Below are 2500 nucleotides of genomic sequence, written 5' to 3'. Positions count from 1 at the left end.
AGATAGAAAATATTGCAACACGCGGAGCTCCAGGCGGGGGGGGGCCCTCGCCCGGCCCGCGGAGTCCGATTGAACACCCCCCAGGTCGGGCGGGCTCGCTCTGTTGAGCGCACGGAGGTTGACATAGAAAATATTGCAACACGCGGAGCTCCAGGCGGGGGGGGCCCTCGCCCGGCCCGCGGAGTCCGATTGAACACCCCCCAGGTCGGGCGGGCTCGCTCTGTTGAGCGCACGGAGGTTGAGATAGAAAATATTGCAACACGCGGAGCTCCAGGCGGGGGGGGCCCTCGCCCGGCCCGCGGAGTCCGATTGAACACCCCCCAGGTCGGGCGGGCTCGCTCTGTTGAGCGCACGGAGGTTGACATAGAAAATATTGCAACACGCGGAGCTCCAGGCGGGGGGGGCCCTCGCCCGGCCCGCGGAGTCCGATTGAACACCCCCCAGGTCGGGCGGGCTCGCTCTGTTGAGCGCACGGAGGTTGAGATAGAAAATATTGCAACACGCGGTGCTCCAGGCGGGGGGGGCCCTCGCCCGGCCCGCGGAGTCCGATTGAACACCCCCCAGGTCGGGCAGGCTCGCTCTGTTGAGCGCATGGAGGTTGACATAGAAAATAATCCAACACGCGGAGCTCCAGGCGGGGGGGCCCTCGCCCGGCCCGCGGAGTCCGATTGAACACCCCCCAGGTCGGGCAGGCTCGCTCTGTTGAGCGCATGGAGGTTGACATAGAAAATAATCCAACACGCGGAGCTCCAGGCGGGGGGGCCCTCGCCCGGCCCGCGGAGTCCGATTGAACACCCCCCAGGTCGGGCAGGCTCGCTCTGTTGAGCGCATGGAGGTTGACATAGAAAATAATCCAACACGCGGAGCTCCAGGCGGGGGGGCCCTCGCCCGGCCCGCGGAGTCCGATTGAACACCCCCCAGGTCGGGCAGGCTCGCTCTGTTGAGCGCATGGAGGTTGACATAGAAAATAATCCAACACGCGGAGCTCCAGGCGGGGGGGCCCTCGCCCGGCCCGCGGAGTCCGATTGAACACCCCCCAGGTCGGGCAGGCTCGCTCTGTTGAGCGCATGGAGGTTGACATAGAAAATAATCCAACACGTGGAGCTCCAGGCGGGGGGGCCCTCGCCCGGCCCGCGGAGTCCGATTGAACACCCCCCAGGTCGGGCAGGCTCGCTCTGTTGAGCGCATGGAGGTTGACATAGAAAATAATCCAACACGTGGAGCTCCAGGCGGGGGGGCCCTCTCCCCCCCCGGTGAGTCCGCTCACAGTGCCCCTATGTCGGGCAGGCTCATTGCATTGTGCGCATGGAGGTTGACTTAGAAAATATTTGAGAGTGACATGAGCTCCAGGCAGACACCGACTCATCGCCCGTGGGGTGTCCGACGAGCCCTCACCAATCTTGGATTAATGTTTGGCGAGGCTCCCCTGATCAGCTCTGGAGGTGGCAAGTTCTGAAAAAGTGGTTTCTGAAAATGTGCCCCTTGTATTTTGTGAAACCAGGGGTAACCTAGCGAGTAGGCAAACTCATCCCCTGACTGGGGGGATCAACTTTTACCTACTACAGCGCCCCTAATGGCCAAAAGTGGTACTGCTCCCCCTGGTAGCCTAACCCATTGAAATGAATGGGAAAAATTAATTTAGGCTACCAGGGCTTTGGGCTACCAGGGCTTTGGGCTACCAGGGCTTTGGGCTACCAGGGCTTTTTGCTACCAGGGCTGTGGGCTACCAGGGCTTTGGGCTACCAGGGCTGAGGGCTACCAGGGCTATTATAGGCGGCCACCACTGCACTAGTGGCAGCCCGGGGAAGGTGCCTGTTGCTCGGATATGCTTTTACGCACGTCGGCCTCTGCGCCCTGGAGCTTTTTTATGCTACCAGGGCTATTATAGGCGGCCACCACTGCACTAGTGGCAGCCCGGGGAAGGTGCCTGTTGCTCGGATATGCTTTTACGCACGTCGGCCTCTGCTCCCTGGAGCTTTTTTATGCTACCAGGGCTATTATAGGCGGCCACCACTGCACTAGTGGCAGCCCGGGGAAGGTGCCTGTTGCTCGGATATGCTTTTACGCACGTCGGCCTCTGCGCCCTGGAGCTTTTTTATGCTACCAGGGCTATTATAGGCGGCCACCACTGCACTAGTGGCAGCCCGGGGAAGGTGCCTGTTGCTCGGATATGCTTTTACGCACGTCAGCCTCTGCGCCCTGGAGCTTTTTTATGCTACCAGGGCTATTATAGGCGGCCACCACTGCACTAGTGGCAGCCCGGGGAAGGTGCCTGTTGCTCGGATATGCTTTTACGCACGTCGGCCTCTGCGCCCTGGAGCTTTTTTATGCTACCAGGGCTATTATAGGCGGCCACCACTGCACTAGTGGAAGCCCGGGGAAGGTGCCTGTTGCTCGGATATGCTTTTACGCACGTCGGCCTCTGCGCCCTGGAGCTTTTTTATGCCACCAGGGCTACGTTAGGCGGCCACCACTGCGCTTGTGGCTGCCCGGGGAAGGT

The sequence above is a fragment of the Filicampus tigris genome, unplaced genomic scaffold, assembly GCF_054856515.1.
Source record: "Filicampus tigris isolate MCC_2025a unplaced genomic scaffold, RoL_Ftig_1.0 HiC_scaffold_32, whole genome shotgun sequence".
NCBI lineage: Eukaryota > Metazoa > Chordata > Actinopteri > Syngnathiformes > Syngnathidae > Filicampus > Filicampus tigris.
The sequence above is the reverse complement of the archived record's forward strand: the minus strand, read 5'-3'. Positions refer to the sequence as shown.